The sequence below is a fragment of the Marmota marmota genome, unplaced genomic scaffold (assembly GCF_001458135.2).
Source record: "Marmota marmota marmota unplaced genomic scaffold, marMar, whole genome shotgun sequence".
Lineage (NCBI taxonomy): Eukaryota > Metazoa > Chordata > Mammalia > Rodentia > Sciuridae > Marmota > Marmota marmota.
In genome coordinates, this window is record NW_026000171.1 from 685,272 (window position 1) to 708,104 (window position 22,833).

At 38.4% G+C, this 22,833-nt stretch overlaps 1 pseudogene; it reads left to right on the plus strand.

Annotated features, from left to right (window-relative positions):
- The window catches only part of LOC107154867, a 79,658-nt pseudogene extending 64,410 nt beyond the window's left edge, over positions 1-15,248 (plus strand).
- Positions 15,249-22,833: the final 7,585 nt, after the last annotated feature.

Sequence of the window (22,833 nt, forward strand, 5' to 3'; positions counted from 1 at the left end):
ATACTCCATTGTGTATAAATGCCACATTTTTTTTATCCATTCGTCTATTGAAGGGCATCTAGGTTGGTTCCACAGTCTTGCTATTGTGAATTGTGCTGCTATGAACATCGATGTAGCAGTGTCCCTGTAGCATGCTCTTTTTAGGTCTTTAGGGAATAGACCAAGAAGGGGAATAGCTGGGTCAAATGGTGGCTCCATTCCCAGCTTTCCAAGAAATCTCCATACTGCTTTCCAAATTGGCTGCACCAATTTGCAGTCCCACCAGCAATGTACAAGTGTACCCTTTTCCCCACATCCTCGCCAGCACTTGTTGTTGTTTGACTTCATAATGGCTGCCAATCTTACTGGAGTGAGATGGTATCTTAGGGTGGTTTTGATTTGCATTTCTCTGACAGCTAGAGATGGTGAGCATTTTTTCATGTACTTGTTGATTGACTGTATGTCCTCCTCTGAGAAGTGTCTGTTCAGGTCCTTGGCCCATTTGTTGATTGGGTTGTTTGTTCTCTTATTGTCTAATTTTTTGAGTTCTTTGTATACTCTGGATATTAGGGCTCTATCTGAAGTGTGAGGAGTAAAGATTTGTTCCCAGGGTGTAGGCTCCCTATTTACCTCTCTTATTGTTTCTTTTGCTGAGAAAAAACTTTTTAGTTTGAGTAAGTCCCATTTGTTGATTCTAGTTATTAACTTTTGTGCTATGGGTGTCCTATTGAGGAATTTGGAGCCCGACCCCACAGTATGTAGATCGTAGCCAACTTTTTCTTCTATCAGACGGCGTGTCTCTGATTTGATATCAAGCTCCTTGATCCATTTTGAATTCACTTTTGTGCATGGCGAGAGAAAGGGATTCAGTTTCATTTTGTTGCATATGGATTTCCAGTTTTCCCAGCACCATTTGTTGAAGATGCTATCCTTCCTCCATTGCATGCTTTTAGCCCCTTTATCAAATATAAGATAGTTGTAGTTTTGTGGATTGGTTTCTGTGTCCTCTATTCTGTACCATTGGTCCACCCGCCTGTTTTGGTACCAGTACCATGCTGTTTTTGTTACTATTGCTCTGTAGTATAGTTTGAAGTCTGGTATCGCTATACCGCCTGATTCACACTTCCTGCTTAGCATTGTTTTTGCTATTCTGGGTCTTTTATTTTTCCATATGAATTTCATGATTGCTTTCTCTATTTCTACAAGAAATGCCGTTGGGATTTTGATTGGCATTGCATTAAACCTATAGAGAACTTTTGGTAATATCGCCATTTTGATGATGTTAGTTCTGCCTATCCATGAACAGGGTATATTTTTCCATCTTCTAAGATCTTCTTCTATTTCTCTCTTTAGGGTTCTGTAGTTTTCATTGTATAAGTCTTTCACCTCTTTTGTTAGGTTGATTCCCAAGTATTTTATTTTTTTTGAAGATATTGTGAATGGAGTGGTTGTCCTCATTTCCATTTCAGAGGATTTGTCGCTGATATACAGGAATGCCTTTGATTTATGCGTGTTGATTTTATATCCTGCCACTTTGCTGAATTCATTTATTAGCTCTAATAGTTTCTTTGTAGACCCTTTTGGGTCTGCTAGGTATAGAATCATGTCATCTGCAAATAGTGATAATTTAAGTTCTTCTTTTCCTATTTTGATGCCTTTAATTTCTTTCGTCTGTCTAATTGCTCTGGCCAGTGTTTCGAGAACTATGTTGAACAGAAGTGGAGAGAGAGGGCATCCCTGTCTTGTTCCAGATTTTAGAGGGAATGCCTTCAGTTTTTCTCCATTCAGAATGATGCTAGCCTGAGGCTTAGCATAGATTGCTTTTACAATATTGAGGTATGTTCCTGTTATCCCTAGTTTTTCTAGAGTTTTGAACATAAAGGGATGCTGTACTTTGTCGAATGCTTTTTCCGCATCTATCGAGATGATCATATGGTTCTTATTTTTAAGTCTATTGATGTGGTGAATAACATTTATTGATTTCCGTATATTGAACCAGCCTTGCATCCCAGGGATGAATCCTACTTGATCATGGTGCACAATTTTTTTGATATGTTTTTGTATCCGATTCGCCAGAATTTTATTGAGGATTTTTGCATCTAGGTTCATTAGAGATATTGGTCTGTAGTTTTCTTTCTTTGAAGTGTCTTTGTCTGGTTTAGGTATCAGGGTGATGTTGGCCTCGTAGAATGAATTTGGAAGTTCTCCCTCTTTTTCTATTTCCTGAAGTAGCTTGAAAAGTATTGGTATTAGTTCCTCTTTAAAGGTTTTGTAAAACTCTGCTGTATACCCATCCGGTCCTGGGCTTTTCTTAGTTGGTAGTCTTTTGATGGTTTCTTCTATTTCCTCAATTGATATTGGTCTGTTTAGGTTGTCTATATCCTCCTGACTCAATCTGGGCAGATCATATGACTTAAGAAATTTATCTATGCCTTCACTATCTTCTAATTTATTGGAGTATAAGGATTCAAAATAGTTTTTGATTATCTTCTGTATTTCTGAAGTGTCTGTTGTGATATTGCCTTTTTCATCCCGTATGCTAGTAATTTGAGTTCTCTCTCTTCTTCTCTTCGCTAGCATGGCTAAGGGTCTGTCGATTTTGTTTATTTTTTCAAAGAACCAACTTTTAGTTTTGTCAATTTTTTCAATTGTTTCTTTTGTTTCGATTTCATTAATTTCAGCTCTGATTTTAATTATTTCTTGCCTTCTACTTCTTTTGCTGTTGTTTTGCTCTTCTTTTTCTAGGATTTTGAGATGAAGTATGAGATCATTTATTTGTTGGTTTTTTCTTTTTTTAAGGAATGAACTCCAAGCAATGAATTTTCCTCTTAGAACTGCTTTCAATGTGTCCCATAGATTCCGATATGTTGTGTCTGTGTTTTCATTTATCTCTAAGAATTTTTTAATTTCCTCCTTGATGTCTTCTATAACCCATTGATCATTCAGTAACCTATTGTTCATTCTCCAAGTGATGTATGCTTTTTCCTTCCTTCTTTTATCGTTGATTTTCAGTTTCATTCCATTATGATCAGATAAGATGCATGGTATTATCTCTACTCCTTTATATTGTCTAAGAGTTGCCCTGTGACATAATATATGATCTATTTTTGAGAAGGATCCATGTGCTGCTGAGAAAAAAGTGTAACTGCTTGATGTTGGGTGGTATATTCTATATATGTCAATTAAGTCTAGGTTATTAATTGTGTTATTGAGTTCTATAGTTTCCTTATTCAACTTTTGTTTGGAAGATCTGTCCAGTGGCGAGAGAGGTGTGTTGAAGTCTCCCATGATTATTGTATGGTGGTCTATTAGACTCTTGAACTTGAGAAGAGTTTGTTTGATGAACATAGCTGCACCATTGTTTGGGGCATATATATTTATGATTGTTATGTCTTGTTGGTGTATGGTTCCCTTAAGCAGTATGTAGTGTCCCTCTTTATCCCTTTTGATTAACTTTGGCTTGAAATCTATTTTATTTGATATGAGTATGGACACTCCTGCTTGTTTCCGAAGTCCATATGAGTGATATGATTTTTCCCAACCTTTCACCTTCAGCCTATGTATGTCTTTTCCTATCAAATGCGTCTCCTGTAGGCAGCATATTGTTGGGTCTTGTTTTGTGATCCATTCTACTAGCCTGTGTCTCTTAATTGGTGAGTTTAAGCCATTAACATTTAGGGTTATTATTGAGATATGGGTTGTTCTTCCAGCCATATTTGTTTATTTATGTTACTAAACATGGTTTGTTTTCCTCTTTGATTATTTTTCCCCCCTTTACTGTCCTACCTCCCACTGTTGGTTTTCATTGTTATTTTCCATTTCCTCTTCCTGTAATGTTTTGCCAAGGATGTTTTGAAGAGATGGTTTTCTAGCTGCAAATTCTTTTAACTTTTGTTTATCGTGGAAGGTTTTAATTTCATCTTCCATCCTGAAGCTTAATTTCGCTGGATACACAATTCTTGGTTGGAACCCATTTTCTTTCAGTGTTTGAAATATGTTATTCCAGGATCTTCTAGCTTTCAGAGTCTGTGTTGAAAGATCAGCTGTTATCCTGATTGGCTTACCCCTAAATGTGATCTGCTTCCTTTCTCTTGTAGCTTTTAAAATTCTCTCCTTATTCTGTATGTTGGGCATCTTCATTATAATGTGTCTAGGTGTGGGTCTCTTATGATTTTGCACATTCGGCGTCCTGTAGGCTTCTAGGATTTGGGATTCTGTCTCATTCTTCAAGTCTGGGAAGTTTTCTCGTATTATTTCATTGAATAGATTGCTCATTCCTTTGGTTTGAAACTCTGTCCCTTCCTGTATCCCAATGACTCTTAAATTTGGTCTCTTGATGTTATCCCATATTTCTTGGATGTTCTGCTCATGGTTTCTTAACAGTCTTGCTGAGCTGTCTATGTTCTTTTCAAGTTGAAATACTTTATCTTCATTGTCTGATGTTCTATCTTCTAAGTGTTCTACTCTGCTGGTAGTATTCTCAATTGAGTTTTTAAGTTGGTTTATTGCTTCCTGCATTTCTAGGATTTCTGTTTGTTTGTTTTTTATAACCTCTATCTCCCTGTATAGTTGATCTTTTGCTTCTTGGATTTGTTTATGTAATTCATTGTTGAAGTGATCTTTCATTGTCTGATTTTGCTGTCTGATGTCTTCCTTGAGACTCCAGATCATCTGAAGCATGTATATCCTGAATTCTTTATCTGACATTCCATCTGCTGCAGCTATTACCTCTTCTAACGTTGAGTTGACCTGCATTGCTTGTGGTCCTTTCTTTCCTTGTCTCTTCATACTGTTCGCGTTCCTTTCTACTTGGTGAAACTGTTGTGCTATTGAATTTTCCCCCTATATATTTATATTGGTCTTGTATAGTTGCAAAGTCTCCCTCGCAGGCACGGGCGGCGGCTCTGCCCCTCCTCCAATTGGGGCAATGTGCCTACCACGCCGGCAGGCCGCTGGGCCTGCTCTGCTGGTCGGTAGCAGGTCCGCCTACCTTGCAGGCGCGGGCGGTGGCTCTGTCCCTCTGCGGGCCGCTAGGCTTGTTCTATAGGTGGTCGCAGTTCTGCCTACTTTGCAGGCGCAGGCAGCAGCACTGCCCCTCTGCAGGCCTCTGGGGCTGTTCTGCCAGTGGGTCGCAGGTCCGCCTACCTTGCAGGCACGGGGGGGGGGCGGCTCTACCCTTCCTCAGGCCACTGGGCCTGTTCTGTCTGTGGGTTGCAGGTCTGGCCTGTTCTGATAGTGGTCACAGTTCCATCTACCTTGCAGGCACGGGGGGAGGGGGCGGCTCTGCTTCTCAGCAGGCCGCTGCTCCTCTTCTGCCGGTGGGTCGCAGGCCTGCCTACCTTGCAGGAGTGATTGGAAGCTCTGCCCCTCCGCAGGCCACTGGGCCTTTTCTGTCGGTGGTCACAGTTCCGCCTACCTGGCAGGCGTGGGGTGTGGGGGGCGGCTCTGCCCCTCAGCAGGCCACTGGGCCTGCTCTGTGGATGGTCACAGTTCCCTCTACCTTGCCGGCACAGGGGGAGGGGGCGGCTCTGCCTCTCAGCAAGCCGCTGCTCCTCTTCTTCCGGTGGGTCGCAGGCCCGCCTACCTTGCCGGAGTGATTGGAAGCTCTGTCCCGCCGCAGGCCACTGGGCCTTTTCTGTCGGTGGTCACAGTTCCGCCTACCTGGCAGGTGCGGGGGGTTGGGGGCGGCTCTGCCCCTCAGGAGGCCGCTGGGCCTGCTCTGTGGGTGGTCACAGTTCCGTCTACCTTGCCGGCGCAGGGGGGTAATGGTTTCAAATGGAGTGATGCCCTCTCCTTCATTCATCTTACTGGTAATTTGTGTCTTCTCTGTGTTTTCCTTGATCAGTCCAACTAGGTATTTTTCAATTTCATTGCTATTTTTGAAGAACAACAGAACTGCAACAGCAAGCATGATGATGTTGAGTCCTATGCTCAGATAACATCATTGTATTGTCCAGTATCTGGGAGAATGAAAAGTTCTAGATTTGAAGGTTTCTGATTTCTGAGGAAATAGAAGGTTGATGGGCGAGAAGGGACTCAGAGGTCTACCTGTAGACCAAGACTGCTCAGGTGCTTATTGTGATGAACTTCACTTACTTCCCTCTTGTGAGTCTCAACTACACTTTTCCCTTCTCCAGTTGTCTGTCTTAAAAAAAATCATTTATTTTAATAACACCTCAGTTAATATTAACTTTTAATCTTTATAATTTTTTCTTATAAGTTTCTTATAACCAAAATATCTGCAAATCAACAGATATATCTCCCTAGATACAGTGACCCTGTCAAAGGAAAGGACTAGAATGAGGTTGTACTTTTCTCAGTTGAAGTATTTCCATATGTGTAGCCTGAGACATGTTTTGCTGTAGGATAGTAGATATATAGGCACAGAGGATATCAGTAAACAAATCACATAGGAATTTATGGATTACTACAAAGTCACAATTCTCTTATTAATTAAGACAAAAGAATTAATAGATTTTGGTCAGAGGGAGAACTACAGATGGAAAGCTCTGAGTTGTGGATTCTCCTTTCCTCTTTACTATAATGAATTCTCTTCACAACATCTTTATAAACTCAAATTGGAAGGAACACTTGGCTGTGTACTTGCAAGTCAATGTCAGGTTTAATAAAATGTCATTAAGTATGTATTTTGATAAGAGATGACATTTTCTACCTGTTGCATTCAGTCATGAAAGTGTACTTAGTGTTATTGGATAAGAATGGGAGCATGGAGACAAGTGGACTTTGGGAAGGTAAAAGAGGCTTGTAGTAATAGGGTTTGACAATGAGAGCTGACTATGTACTTAAGGATTCTCTGAGCAGAGCTGTAAGACTCAGTTGTAATTTGGAGAATTTCCTGTGTATATGTATGTGAATTCTGCATGGCAGTTGTAGGAAAAGACAAGAGTAATTTGTAAGAGTGACTCAAGTTTGAGGCATTAATCAGATCAAAATGTTGAAAAAGGGGTCCCAGTGATGAGATTTTATTAAGAATCTTGCCTTAGGTCAAAGTGCATCCATATAGAAGGAGATGAAATTATCTGACTGAACTATTCATTTTGCCTTTGGTTAGATTGGTTTGTATAAATCAGTAGTCCTCTGTAGTGGCAATATCTCTTTCTTTGTCCACCCCAGTAGTTCATAAACTTTTCAAATAACTTGAAACTATTTGTTTCTCTTTCTTTCCACTAGAAATAGGAAGTCCCAAATTGTGAGGACAAGTGCATGGAGTACTGCATACATGGTATATGTTAAGGTTGTTAGAGTGGCAGGTGACTCCCCTCATGTGCTAGGCACATGAGCTGCAGGACACTTACCCTGAATGAACAGCCCTGGTCATGAGGCTATGTGTTGTATTGCCAGTGCTTGCTCCATGGCCAACTCCTTGATTGGTCTCTGCAAGGACAGTTAGCAGAAATTGCACTGGTGGCTGCCTGAAATCTGCTTAGCTCCTGCCTGAGTATATATACATGGTAACTGCACAATAAAATCAGACCTCATTCCTGTTTGGTCTCCGGAGGTCTTGATTAGCAACTTGACAGCCATACTCTCCTCTACCCTGTTCTGTGGACCTCATCACTGGATGAGAGGCAGCCCATGCACCAAAGCTAACATCATTGTTTTTTTGTGATTTATATTCTCAGCAACTACAAACATTCTTGCAACATGGAGAAATCTAAAAAAAAAAAAAAAAATTTGAATTTTGAATAAAACAAGATGAGGTCAACTATCAATATTGCCTTCAAATAGTCATCTCCAACATAAATAACAAACCTGAGCAGAAAGATTACATATACTTCTTTGAAGTCTCCCTTTCTCCTGCATTTTCATCATGTCCTATTCCGAGGATATTATGGCTATTTCTCAGCATGTAGTGACCATGCTTTTTGCCCCTCTTTGTCTTGATTGGAAGGTCATGCAGCCATCTCTGCTTTGAAATGTAAAAATCAAGGTTGGTCTTCAAGGAACATACTTCAGTTTTTGTGGATCTGTGAGTGGCCAAATACCACATCTAATATAGACATCTCTAGTATCTGAAGCAACACAGTGCTCTGTCCCAGGAGAAAGTAGGAGCCTGGAGTGATGTATGAGAGACATATAGATAGAGGTGAGGATATTGCCTGAGAGTTGGTTGAATGCAGATTGAGTCACAGCTACAGGCAGAATGAAGAAGGCAACCTTGGACATAGAGAAAGAAATATGTGTGAAATCTTGATGAAAAATGTTGAGAACCATCCTTGTCATCCTAGCTCTTTGGTTTACCTGGATAAAATTGAGACCTAAACCTGTAATTATGAGAAGGGGTAAGAGGAGACATTTCCTGTGGTCAATAAAGCCCTGAAAAGAGCAGAAATGTGGAAAATTGAGGATATTCTAGCTCAAGCATATGTAAAAAGGAACAATTTTCTCGTCTGGACCCTGAGATTCTTGTATCACTCAGGTTAATATCTTTCTTGCAAGTGAGTTAATTATGAGATTTCGAGGACACTTGTCTGAGAATAAGTGGAAAGGATGTACCAGGAGATTGACACACAATATATATCTTACACTGAGCCAAGGGAGGAGGAAATGTGTAGTCACCTGACACATGAAGCTGTCCTTGGGAAGAATAAAACAAGGACATTAGAATATAGGCCAACCATATTCTCCAAATTTATAACTTTGTACAAACCACTATGCCTACCCCAGTCCACCATGTCTGTCAAAATTAAAGGAAATGGTGTATTAAAATTCTCAATTTAATTTACAGGTTAATGATCTTTAAACTTAGCACTGAAATAAGTCACTATCAGAAGATACTTTGGATATTGGATATGTAAGCCATGAAAAGATGATTCTGGAAAACAAAAATAAAACTGGAAATAGTTTTATGCTACAAAATCTTTGCTTAGAAATAAAACAATCCCCAAATCTGAACTGTGCAACAACCATATTTCTGTCATTCCAGGAGTAGCCACCAAAGATGTCTTTTGCTGTTTTGTGCCCAACATATATCTTCAGTAATTTATAAACCTAATATCCCAAGTGCCATAGGCAACTGATAATTATATTTTGCATGGTCTGAAACTGTTCTTCCTTATCTGACTGAAACATTGATGTGTCTCTTTCTTCTAATTAATGATTTAAAAAACTGAGTACAGTTCTCTACAATGCAAGACAGATTTTAAAATTTATGGTTTTCTTTACTTTTAATTTTTGCCCTCTTGGTCCTATGGTATTTCTATAGAAGTGCATTCAATATACTTATTCTAAACACAGTAATCATTGGTAAAATTGTTCCTCTTTTGCTAGACTTTCAAAAACCCAATGACTGCTATAGTTTAGATCTTAAAATTGTCCCCAAAGGCCCATGGTAAATGCTTAATCTCCAACCTGGTTCTTTTGAGAGGTGAGAGACCCCTCAGGTGTTTGAGAATAGAGGGAATCACTGAGTCATTAAGGGCCTGCTCTTGATGGAGATTATAGAACCCTGGTCTCCTATTACCTCTCTTCCCAGATATGAGGTGAGCAATTTGCAGTACCTTGTTCTTTTACAATGAAGGGCTATGCTACCCCTCAAAATTAGGCCAGCCAAATACTAACTGTACCTTCTAAAATTGTGAATGATGCCAGTACCATGCTGTTTTTGTTACTGTTGCTCTGTAGTATACTTTAAAATCTGGTAAGGCGATATCACCTGTTTCACTCTTCCTGCTTAGAATTACTTTAGCTATTCTGGCTCTCTTATTTTTCCATCTGAATTTCATGATTGCTTTTTCTATTTCTGTGAGGAATGCTGTTGGGATTTTGATTGGCATTGCATTGAATATGTAAAGTGCTTTTGTTAATATGGCCATTTTAATGATATTAATTCTGCCTATCCATGAGCAAGGTATATCTTTCCATATCCTAAGGTCTTTTTCTATTTCTTTCTTTAGAGTTCTGTAGTTTTCATTGTATAGAACTTTCACCTCTCTTGTTAGGTTGATTCCCAGGTTTTGTTTTTTTTTTGTTTTTTTTTGTTTTTTTTTTTTTTGAGGATATTGTGAATGGGGTAGTTGTTCCACATTTCCATTTCAGAGAATTTGTCACTGATACACAGGAATGCCTTTGATTTATGGGTGTTGATTTTATATCCTGCCACTTTGCTGAATTCATTTACTAGTTCTAGAAGTTTCTTGGTAGAACTTTTTGGGTCTGCTAGGTATAGGATCATGCCATCAGCAAAGAGTGCTAATTTAAGTTTCTCTTTTCCTATATTTATGCCTTTAATTTCTTTCATCTGTCTAATTGCTCTGGTTAGTGTTTCAAGAACTATGTTGAATAGAAGTGTTGAGAGAGGGCATCCCTGACTACAGAGCAATAGTTAAAAAAGAGCATGGTACTGGCACCAAAACAGGCCGGTAGACAAATGGTACAGCATAGAGGACACAGAGACCTATCCACAAAATTACAACTACCTTATATTAGACAAAGGTGCTAAAAGCATGCAACGGAGAAAGAATAGCATCTTCAACAAATGGTTCTGGGAGAACTGGAAATCCATATGCAACAAAATGAAATTGAATCCCTTTCTATCACCATGCACATAAGTTAACTCAAAATGGATCAAGGAGCTAGGAATCAAACCAGAGACTCTGCATCTAATAGAAGAAAAAGTTGGCCCTAATCTCAATTATGTGAGGGTAGGCCCCAAATTCCTTAATAAGACACCTATAGCACAAGAGTTAAAAACAAGAATCAACAAATGGGACAAATTCAAACTAAAAAGTTTTTTCTCAACAAGAGAAATAATATGTGAGGTGAATAGGGAGCCTACATCCTGAGAACAAATTTGTACCCCTCACACATCAGATAGAGCTCTAATCTCTAGAGTATACAAAGAACTCAAAAAGTTAAACAAAAACAAAACAAAACAACAACAACAAAAAAAAAAAACCACAAATAACCCAATCAACAAATGGGCCAAGGACCTGAACAGACACTTCTCAGAAGAGGATATACAATCAATCAACAAATACATGAAAAAATGCTCACCATCTCTAGCAATTAGAGAAATGCAAATTAAAACTACTCTAAGATACCATCTCACTCCAATAAGAATGGCAGTCATTACAAAGTCAAACAACAATAAATGCTGGTGAGGATGAGGGGAAAAAGGTACACTCCTACATTGCTGGTGGGACTGCAAATTGGTGCAGCCAATTTGGAAAGCTGCATGGAGATTCCTTGGAAATCTGGGAATGGAACCACCATTTGACCCAGCTATTCCCCTTCTCAGACTATACCCAAAAGACCTAAAAATGGCATACTACAGAGACACAGCCACATCAATGTTTATAGCAGCACAACTCACAATAGCTAGACTGTGGAACCAACCTAGATGCCCTTCAATAGATGAATGGATAAAAAATGTGGATTTATACAAAATGGAATATTACTCAGCACTAAAAAATAACAAAATCATGGCATTTGCAGGGAAATAGATGGCATTAGAGTGGATTATGCTAAGTGAAGTTAGCCAATCCCTAAAAAACAAATGCCGAATGTCTTCTCTGATATAAGGGCGGAGGGTGACTCAAAATGGGATAGGGAGGAAGAGCATGAGAAGAAGATTACCACTAAATAGGGAAGAGAGGTGGGAAGGAAAAGGAGGAAGAAGGGTAATTGCATGGAAATGGAAGGAGACCCTCATTGTTATACAGAATACATGTATGATGTTGTGAGGAGAAAAAAAAAGAAGTGTGTCACATTAGATTGGGTAGAGAGATGTAATGGGAGGGGAGGGGAGGGGGAAGGGGGGATAGGAAGGGCAGCAGAATAAAATAGACATTATTATTGCTGTATGTATATAGGTGACTGTATGACCAATGTGATTCTGCAACCTGTACAATCAAAAAATGAGAAATTATACCCCATTTGTTTCAAATGTATGAATTGTCAAGATGGTTGTACTGTCATGTGTAGCTAATAAAAAACATTGTGAATGAAATTAAACTTTTCTCCTTTTAAACTGATAATCTAATGTGTGTCTTATTTTTTTCTCTTTATAAGCTGATTGTCTAATGTGTGTTTCATGAAAAAGCATTTGCTAACACACTAACCTGGCTGATAGTTTTAGTTACTACATTTATTCTTCATGTAAGACATAAAATTCCATTTTAAATCAAAATATTTTTAAAATACTCTTACCAAAACAATGGCCAAAAAATTGCTATATTCCAGAAATTAAGAATTTTAGTAAATATGGAAATATGGAGCCATTTTCATTTTGGTAATAGTAGGAAAGTGCTCAAACATTTTTTTTTGCAATAAACTTGGATATTATTTGATATGTGTGTGTGTGTGTGTGTGTGTGTGTGTTGACTTGCATCACAAATGATTTTCACATGAGCTTATTTAACCACTGAAAATTTTATTTTAGGGCACAATGAAAAGTAGTGGTCAAATACTATTTTTAAAAAAATACTTAAATTTTCAATGATGTAAAAATATATATGTCTTAGTGATTTAAGTTGTTACCTTTTAAATACTAACTTTCTAAACATATAATTGTCTTTTGTCTACATTTACATTCTGCTGCATTGCACTCTCATAAGAACTTAGTTCCTTTTAATATTTTAAATCTCTTGAATATTTTTATAGCAGCCTTCTATTTCACAAATTTCTTTCCTAGATTCACATTTATTTTTACTTATGAACTTCAAAAATTCTATAGAAAACATCAAATTAGTAACAATTTAGATGTTGAACTGTATTCTATCAAAATTTTTCATTCACTAAAGAAGACAGTAAAAATTATTTATGTTTCCACTTCAAAGGTAAGTTCTTTAAAACCTTCAAAAATAATTTGGAGTCTTATTAAGGAAGTCAGGGACTAATCCAACATGCTGAAGATTTGGGCCTAATCTTTCTTCTAATAGGGGGAGTGTCTCTGATTTAATTCCCTAGGATCTTGATCCACTTTTAGTTGAGTTTTGTGCATGGTGAGAGATTGGGGTTTAATTTTATTTCGTTGCATATGGATTTTGGTTTTCGCAGCACCATTTGTTGAAGAGGCTATCTTTTCTTTAATGTATGTTTTTGGTGCCTTTGTCTAATATAATTGTAGTTAGTTGGGTTTGTCTCTGTGTCCTCTATTCTGTACCATTGGTCTACAAGTCTATTTTGGTGCCAATTTCATACTGTTTTTTTTTTTTTTACTGTTGCTGTGTAGTTTACTTTAAGTTCTGGTATAGTGATGCCACCTGCTTCACTCTTCTTGCTAAAGATTGCTTTAACTATTCTGGGTTTCTTATTTTTCCAGATGAATTTCATGACTACTTCTAGGCTTACAGTGTTCCTGTAGGGTTCCAATACCTCTCCTTTGTGGGGAAGGACATTATTAACAGATTCCAAAATTAACAATATACCACCTATAAACAATTTGTTGCTATTAAGATGTGTACAGTTTGGTCACAATTTACAGAATTGTTGAATTTGATTATTATCTATAATATAATCACTAGGTTTATAAAAGTGTTTACAGTTTCTGACAGTGGGCAATGAACTGGGGTGAAGCTTTGAATGATATGCTGAGGAGGCAGGATGTGAGGATATAGAGTTAATATATCTTACGAAGTATGAAAGAGAAATCTAATGAAGAGGGCTAGTAGCAAGAGAATATCCTGGAAATAATTTGGGTAGAGAAGTTCATGGGAAGACAGTAGAGTACATAAAACAAACACACATATGTATTCAGAAAAATAAAAGGTGGTAAGATAGTAAAAATTTTAGAGGAAAAACAGGGTATACACAACACACCTATAATGTATTATTCAGACACTCCAGTCCTCAAAATCCTAATTTATGCAAAGTACTTGGTTTCACATATGTTGGGGATGTGAGAGCAGGAGGATAGAGGAAGAGAAGAGAAAAAAAAAGGAAGTAACCATGATTATTGATTGTTTTGGAGATCAGTATCTTCCCTGCTTCCCTTCTCATCCAATGGGTGGAGTTGTCTGTTGTTAGCTGGTATCTCTGCTCTCAGTATGGTGAAGATAACCAGGTGGGAAGGCTGGATCTGATGCATGGCACATGGAAGTGAGGCAGGTCATGAGCACCCAGTCCTATCTCTCTATCTTGCCTGAAGATTTCCCAGTTCCTGGTCTCTCTGTTCTTCTACAAACGTTTGCCAAATTTCCCTCTCCCTTAGCAGTTCCCAATTAAGGAAACTGTCTCATTGGGGATCCTGTGGGTGGCGCCCTGGTTGCATTGCACACCCCTCCCACTGAAAGCTGTTTTGTGTTGGGCAGTTGCTATGCCAGGTTACAGCTGCTGGGAGAGGAGGGAGTTGGGAACAAAGTACCTGGCCAGCTGGAGTTCCAATCTGGGGGCTGCCCCCACTAAATATGGCAAGGAAGTTGACCCAAGTTGGAGGCAGCCTGCTTCCAGTGCTGGGGTGTCACATGGGGTGGGGGAAGCCAGGCAGTGGCACCGTAGGATATGTTCAGAAATGAGCTCTGTGACATTTTAGTACTGCAGTTTTGGGCTGTCTTCAGAGCCTGTGAGATGTCCCCAGGTGCAGGCAGGTTGCTGTGTAGGGAGCTATGTCAGTAGCTGCCCAGTGGAGTCACAAGCTGGAGGCAACCAGGGAAGCCTCTCATTGATAGTTGAGGGCCCACAGGGGAGTGGTGGCTGGAGTTCCTGTGGGTAGGTAGCAGCTGAGTGTCTTGCGTGGGAGTGGACAATGAGTTTAATTCCTTTTTTTTTTACACAATTAATTTTCCTCATTGTTTTGGTAGGAAATGAGATTTAGCTGTTGCCCTGGTGTAACAACTCCATGTCTTACCTAGAAAAATCTGCATTCTGAAAGCTTAGTTTGGGGGATGGAGAACCCTTCTCATTCTCTTTGTAAATGCAACCATTGACATGATTCTTTATCCTCAGATATTCCGCAGATTCGCCTGGTGGATGGGGGCAGTCGCTGTGCAGGCAGAGTGGAGGTTTTTTACCATCGTTCCTGGGGCACTCTCTGTGGCTACAGCTGGGACCTGAATGATGCCCAAGTGGTGTGTAGACAAATGGGCTGTGGGGTGGCCCTAAATGCCCTGCATGAGGCATTCTTTGGGGAAGGATCAGGGCCCATCTGGCTGGATAACCTGGACTGCACAGGAGAGGAGTTCCATTTGTGGAAGTGCTCTTCCCTAGGCTGGGGGAAAAACTACTGCACACACAAGTTGGATGCAGGTGTCATCTGCTCAGGTATACCCAATGAATTCCCCACTGTATTTAAGAATGAAAAGGTCTAAGGAAGTGGGGGAGTAGAAAAAGAACAGTGCATAGAGGACAGAGAGGTTCTTTCATAGACCCTGAGTGTTTGAAATAGCTGCGGATGATGAGCTTCATTGGTTTCTCTTCTTGTAAACTTCAAATATTCTATTTTTCTTTCTCAATTCTCTTTATTGATAAGATAGGCTTGTTGTATGATGATTCCACTTAAAATCAATCTTCATAATTTTTGTTTCTCTAGTTTACTATTTTTAGAATTACACATAAATTACCACACATTCTCTGTTTGCAGTACTTTTCAAAAGACACACAAGAATGAGGCTTTGCTTTTCTCTATTGAAATGAGTGTTTATATATGTAAAGCCAGAGATAATTTTGCACTGGGTCAGTAGGTGTATGGGCAAAGGAATGGGATTGAAAACCTCACAGGAGAATTTTGAATTTCTGGAAAGTTGCCATTCTTCTTTCCATATTTAGACATGAGAATTCTTAACACATTGGCGGGAAGAGCTAGAGAACTGTGAATTAAATACCCCGAGTCACAGGCTTTCCTTCCATCATTACTACAGTAGATTCTCATTACATTTCCTTTTCAAAGCAGCATCTGTATAAACTCACACTTGAAAAGGTTAATGTAACCCAGTCCTGGATAATGTTGAATTCCATAAAATATTAGTGCATATTAATCATGGTAAGAGAACATATAGTTCAGGACCAGGATATTTATTCAGTGATCTCCCACAAACACACTGAGTTAACTGCTATTCACATACCAAACTAGCTTGATAAGGGACAATAAACAAGGTGAGTGCCTGTTTTTAGTATATTAAAAAGAAATGACATATTCAAGAGGGAGAAAGTTTAGAAGTTTCCAGCCTCAAGCATCCCATCATGAAGACAGATGCATCCTTCCTGGGGAATGGAAAAGAAATCAACCTTAGGCTTCAGACTTAAAACCCAGGACAAGACCTGACAGAATGAAACCTGGTGCCCTGTAGAGTCTGACAACACTGGTTGCTACACCAGTGCCCTTAGACTAAGAATCTGGAACTGTGTTTAGTCAGCAGCAAAGAGACTGTCTCCACCACCACGCCTCCAAGCTGCCTTGGCAGAAAAGGAAGTAAGACTCCACCTGTTAAGGAGCAGGGCATAGGGCTGTTATAGAACTTTGTGTTGGAGATCAGTGCCAGGCCCACCATGGGGGATATCAGCACTCAGTGGGAATTAAAGGCCTTAACTCTAGGACAGAGATCATACAGCAAGAAAGACCTGAGTGCTGGTGGGACATATCCAAGTAGAGCCTGTGGTTGGTGGCAAGAGTCCTAGTCTTTGAGTCTACCTCAACAGTAGGCAGCATTGAGGGCCTTGGTGAATTCCCAGTTCTGTGTTGTCCTAGCTGGCTGTTTCTTAGGGTTGTGAAATAGCATGGCAGAATTGGTGGCCACAGGACCACCCTCTTCATTCCTCCTCAGCACACTATGGAGAAAGTAGAGAGTTAAGTCTCTGCTTGGGGGTGAAAATTTAGTTGGCCACCCAGATTTGACCTGGAGCCTTGGACTCTTTACATGTTATAACACACCTCACAAAGATGAAAGATAAAGAGTCTCAAGGAATCAAGAGAAAAGAAACAAACAACACATAGGGGTGGCCTAGTTCACCTGATGACAGTCTTCTCAACAGCAAACATATAGACCATAAGTGAGTGAGTGTCATGAGATTTTCATAGAGTGAAAGAAAACCCTGCCAATCAAAAATACAGAACACATTGACAATAGCTAAATTGTAGAACCAACCTAGATATCCTTCATTAGATGAATGGATAAAACAACTGTGGTTATATATATATATATATATATATATATATATATATATATACACACACACACACACACACACAATGGAATATTACTCAGCATTAAAAGAGAACAAAATCATGGCACTTGCAAGTAAATGAATGGAGTTGGAGGATATTATGCTAAAAGAAGAAAGCCAATCCCAATAAATCAAAGGCCAAATGTTTTCTCTGATATGTGGATGTTGGTCCATAATGGGGATGGGTGCAGAGAAAGCATGGGAGTAATGGAAGAACTTGATAGAGCAAAGGGGAGGGAGGGGAAGGAAAGGAGCAGGTGGATAGGAAAGATGGTAGAATGAGAGGCACATCATTACCATAAGTACACATATGAAGACACGAATGTTGTGACTCTACCTTGTGAACAACCAGAGACAGGAGAAATCATGAGCTATATGTTTACTATGAATTGAAATGCATTCTGCTGTCATGAGTTACAAATTAGAATAAATAAATATTTTTTTTAAATACAGAACATAGCAAAATTATCCTTTAGAAACACAGGAAATATGAAGACATATACCAGACAGTCCCCAGAAAAATTACCATATAATATATTAATCAACTGCTGAGAATATATCCAAAGATGATAAAATAAATAAAATTGGGTTGTTAAAGAGACAGGAGTAAGGCCATTATCTAAGAAATGGAATTGATGTAAGTGTCCATCAACTGATAAATGGATAAATAAATTAAAATAAATGTATGAAATGTAACACTCTTTAGGGAAAAAAGGAATGAAATCCTTTCATTTACTATGTGAAATAACTCAGGCAAGTAAAGAAAAGTGCTTTATAATCTTACTATGTGTTAAATCTGAAAGAGTTGACCATATGGAATTTGAGACTGGAATTGTGATTACTATAGGCTGGAGAGTGTAGGGGACAGAGATGGAAGGCTACAGATGGTAAATGAATAAGAGGCTTTGCTTAGATAAGAGCGAGACCTTCTGGTGCACCACTACACAGTAGGGTGACTATAGAAAACAATAATAAACTACATTTCAAAAAGTCATAAGAAAGCATTTGGAAGTTTTCAACAAAAAGAAATAAAGTGTGTGAGGAGACAAAGATAATACAATGTATACATACACCAGCACATCTCTTTACCCTTTAAAATGTACACTATTTGTGTTTTTAGGTATCTGTTGAAATAAATTTAAGGGGAAAAAAGGAGAAAAATGAGAAGATATGGGGAAAGATTATATAGTTTACATTGATGGATTCAATGATACAAGAAAAGTGCATTGGAAGGTAAATTTTATAACAATAGGAACAAGGAGACAAATAGAATTTTTTGAAGACAGAGAAAACTTACAGTATATGGAAGATGGCAACAGAAGGGTGATGAAGAGCACACATGAATTATCTGAGCATCACTTAACACCCTGGGTGTACTATGAGGAAATCTGTTTACATTTGTGTGAATCCTGTACACCTTAGCTATACAAAAGGAGAATTATTATTTACAAAGTGACTCAAAGTTATGTCATTGAGGTCAGAATGGGGGAAGAAAAGATCCCATGGATGACACATTTTTCAGAATCTTGAAACATTTTAGTTCCCATTACTTGTGCAGCTCCACAAAGATAACAATTTTATTTCCTTGAAATATATGTATCCAGAACAACAACAACAACAACAACAAAAATCCAAACCCACACTTCTATAACATGGAAACTTTGGGTATATGTTTTGAATAAGAAAACATGGAAGGAGACTCTCAAAATTGCCTTTATAACATGTTTCCTACATTAGGACTGGGCAGAAAGTTTAGATTGTGTCTTCTTTGAAGACCTCTCTGCCCCATTTTTACCCTTTGCCAGTGAGACACATTTAAAACCATACTGGGCCTCTAATGGCCACTCACCTTGTCCCCTGCCTTGATGGACAGGTTATGCTGACACCTCTGGCTTTCAAAGGTAACTTGGAAGCCCAATAGTAAAGTTTGCTCTTTGAGGCAGACACTTGACCTTTGTGGACCACTGCCTGGGCGGGCGAATACAACATGTGTTGGAGACAATCCCATGTACTCAGGGGACACAGTTCTGTGACCTGAAAAGAATAGCAGGATTGTGGAGTGATGGACCAGGAGACAGGTGGACACAGAGATGAGGTTTCTGGACCCAACATTGAATACTGTATTTAATTTTTATGCCTCAATAAAGACTCAGGTAGGTTTGCTTCGTTTTGTACCTCAAAACTCCAAGAAGAAACGTCTAACACAACTCAGAGGGAGCAATGCATGTCAATACTTTCAAGATTTGAAAAATTAACATTCTGGGTAAATTATACCAATTTAGGCCTCTTCAGTAATGTTGAAGCCTTCATAGTTTTTTCTCATGATTCAAGAAGAAGGACTATTCTGAACATATAATTGATAATTATTGTTCACACACTAGAGGTCCAGATGAACCAACCTCAACATTCAGACCTCTGGGATTTTGTGACTGTTGATTGGTTAAACTGAATACTGTGAATAGGTTCAATATATCTCCTTATTTTTTTTGTTTGTTTAGGGGGTTTGGTTTTGGTTGTTATTGTCGTTGTTGTTACTGGAGATGAAACTCAAGGATACTTAAACACTGAGCCACATCCTAACCCCTTTCTTATATTATATTTAGAGACAGGTTCTCCCTGAGTTGCTTAGCGTCTGGCTGTTGCTTGAGACTGGCTTTGAACTCACAATCCTCCTGTCTCATCCTTCTGAGAGTCACTGGGACTACAGGCATGTGCCAGAGCACCTGTTGCACCTTACTTTTATTTGAGAATGTATTTTGTATAAGCAAAATAGGTGCACATGATGATAAACAAAAAATTGTTGTATTATTTACCTCAACCATCTGGTAATGCAGATGAGAAAGGAAAATCATTTTTATCTCCAAATTCCTTTATACCATTGATATTTTATCAAAACTGATATGTATTTTTGCCAATAGTACTAATGAGGATTTCTAAGCCACTGATATAAGAAATGCCTACTTAGTTGAGGAACTATGTTGACCATAGTAATACCTACCTCTGGAGTCAGGGGATCTGGGTTTACAGAACAATGTATCTACTCCTGAACCACAAATTGACTGTTCTATTTATATTTCATTAAATACAACAGAGTAATTTAACCCCTGAGAATAACAAGTGGGGATCATCTCTGTGTAGATGGTAGCTGACTCTAATTTGTACATCAAGTATTTTCAAAAGAAAATGTTTTGAGTTTTCTGGATGCATGTTATTTCATTAAAAATGCCTGGAAAACAACAAATAATTAATATACTTTTAAAGATAAAGAAAAATATTGTTGAGTTTGCAAAAAACATTGCCCCTGAACACCTCAGGATCTCTGTTCAGCAAAATGACAGACACTCAATTGATGGTCTGAGTACATGTTCTGTATAAATTTTACTCTTCCCTATCTCAGACTTATAACTGGATTAGGTCTCTCTGATCTGTGAATAGTAGAGGAGCAAAGGTGAAACCTACATTGGATAATCTGGTTTTTTTATCTTAAATGCTTCCAATTTTCATTAGTGTAATTTATACAAAAGTTCTTTGTGAAGGTATGATACTGCAATAGAATGTTTTTCTTAGTCCAGTGCCGAAGAAAATGTGCCACATAACATTTCAACTGAAGAACACTACAATCAGATATTCCACTGAATTGTCTCAGAAATCGAAAGTAATGTTATTCTACCTCAATTGAGGCATTCTATATTGGGATCTAGTAACATACAATATACAATTAAATGAAAAAGAATTAGTGCTTCTGCAGACAACTTTCTGTATCTAATCGAGCCAGAACTTTAATAAGTCATGCACAACTCATGATGGTGGTGGTGTTAACCCCTAGTGTGTCAATGTCCTGAATGGAAACCAGAATCCACAGAGAAAAAGCCCTGACTGCATCCACAGGGAGAGCCTACATTAATGATTTCTGTTCTGGAGTCTGATCTTTACTGTTCCTGTCACTGGACACCAATATCCATAGCTGATTTTTTTGATGCCCAGCAGGTCTCATACTGTGTAAAACATACCATGTGAAAGTATAATGATTTCAATTTGAAATTTTGTATTGTCATTCTGACTTTCCAAGTAAGGTACATTGTCATCAATCCTCTGTAAAAATGATATAAATTAAAAAGTCCTTGTAATTACAAATCCACACTTGATGTTAATATATCAGTTTCAGAGAGAAATGATAGTATTCTAATTATAATGCTTTAAATAAAATTTTAATAAAGTAGATAAATACTTTTGATGTTAATTTCATTTTGAAGGCTTACTTTGGAAAAATAATCACTGATCATATTATTCTCTTCAGCAAGAATTCTCTAATAAACTTCTTCAAGACATAAACTTGCTTACTTTCTTTTCCATACCTGTGGCCAAATGCCTGTCCAAAGGTCTAAATGTATGTTGAAATCTCTTCCTAATGAGATTCAATAGATATCTAATGGCTTCTTCCAACTCCACTTATTAGTAAGAAAATAATCGCTCAAAACAAAATAAAACAAAAATTCAAAAATCATGCTCAAATCTCTTGATAACTTCTTGTGTGTGTGTGTGTGTATGTGTGTGTGTGTGTATACTTCTCTTCCTACTTCTAAATTCCCTTACTGTCTTCGGAAGTATGATATAAAAACCCTGATTATTTTAGACAAAATAACCTGGTGTCTTCTCAGTCTCACACAATTTGGTGGACTCTCCCCTCATCTCTAAATGGAAAATAAATATAAATTGTCAGATTTTGATACATATTGATATTGTAATTCATTAACAAATGTTAAGTTAGTTGAATTTTTTAGTGAAGAAAAAGTTCTTGAGGATAAAATTGTGAAAATTAAGCCCAGTTATTTTCTACTGGAGTTCAAATTCAGTTGATTAATGTAGGTAGTATAAAAAAGAGAAGTTGTCTGATAGAGACAGATATACAGACACACACACAGGTATCTTTTTTAATATGAAGTACAGTATGTTCATATAGAAAAAAGCAAAAACACATATATTACTTACACAAACACACACAGTTTTATAAATATATATTTATTTCTTAAATCGATAATTCAGAATTGATCCTTTAAATTCTTCCCTGTATATTTGTTTTCACATACTTGCTCCAGAAATTTCCATTCTGATACAAAATGTTGAAAACACTCCCAACACACTGGGAAAAGAAAAACTCTCAAGTGTTGCCTGAGACATGTAGCTCTGAATTCCAAGCTGAGATACTCATTTTGATAGTTAATTTCTTCCTTAGGATTTGTGCATTTGGAAGGAGGACATTGCTCTGGGTGAGTGGAAGTGAATTCTGGAGGAGAGTGGATTCCAGTATCTGATGGAAATCTCACTTTCCCGATGGCCCAGATCATTTGTGCAGAGCTGGGGTATGGCCAGGCTGTATTTTTCATAGGGAACCTGCCCACCAGAGAGCCTGGTGAACTAGTCTGGGCTGAAGAGTTCCAGTGTGAGGGGCAGGAGCCTGAGCTCTAGTTCTGCCTCAGAGTGCCCTGTCCTGGAGGAAGCTGCCCACACAGAGGGGCTGTGCAAGTTGTCTGCTCAGGTGAGAATCCCATCAGGATGTTAACCACCCTGTAACTCTGAGGTGGGTAAGAAAAAATGTGGGATATTACTAAAACCCAGTCTTCTACCCAGATATACAAATATCCGGCTCATGAAAATGGCAACTCTTGGTGTGAGGGGCAAGTGGAGATGAGGACCTCTGGAGGCTGGAGAACACTCTGTGCCTCCCACTGGAAT